Source organism: Anomaloglossus baeobatrachus, chromosome 5, assembly GCF_048569485.1.
Source record: "Anomaloglossus baeobatrachus isolate aAnoBae1 chromosome 5, aAnoBae1.hap1, whole genome shotgun sequence".
In the NCBI taxonomy this organism is placed as follows: Eukaryota; Metazoa; Chordata; class Amphibia; order Anura; family Aromobatidae; genus Anomaloglossus; species Anomaloglossus baeobatrachus.
The window spans coordinates 50579530-50580426 of NC_134357.1; positions in this window are offsets into that span (position 1 = coordinate 50579530).

Sequence of the window (897 nt, forward strand, 5' to 3'; positions counted from 1 at the left end):
TGCAGTGACACTAGAACAAGGCCCCTTGGAAAAATATGCAAAACAAGAATGCAGCAGAGACACCATCACATGTTTCTCAACGCTGGCAGGAAACTAGCCAGGTCTTTCCCCGGGAAGGACCAACCACGGGAAGGGCAGTCTCCAGTCAAGGAGACCACCTATGCCAAACATGGTATCCATCCACAGACAGCTGTTTCTGGGTATTTGCCCCTCATCAGTGTGGAGTAGGAAACTGGCTAGTGGGAGCAATACCTAGTAGAAGACTACATAGGTTAGGATGGTTGATCTCGGGGAGATCAACATCCAACACCGCGGAGACACCATGACGTGTTTCTCAACGCAGTGACACTAGAACAAGGCCCCCTGGGAATATATCCAAAACAAGAATGCCGCAGAGACACCATTACTTGTTTCTCAACGCTGGCAGGAAACTAGCCTGGTCTTTCACCGGGAAGGAACAACCACGGGAAGGGCAGTCTCCAGTCAAGGAGACCACCTATGCCAAACATGGTATCTATCCACAGACAGCTGTTTCGGGGTATTTACCCCTCATCAGTGTGGAGTAGGAAACTGGCTCCATGACTCTATACGTACTCTCATGGAATTCTGACCCTCAGCCTGTGACTTCATTACCCTTCAGCTTACTCCCTGTGTCCTGTCGAGACCTCCTGATTCCTAACCCCGGCTTGCCTGCCTCCCTTCCGTCTATACTATCTGTAACCAGTGACTCCATCGAGTGTCAAGCGTCTCGAGCACCCTGACACTTGATCATGTACTGAGCAGTGCCAAGCACGTTCGCCCATCACTAGTAATAACATCTATTTATCCTCGTCCACACAATGGGAAAAAAGTAATTATCAGCAATTTAAGTAGAATCCTGACCCTACAACCCTATCC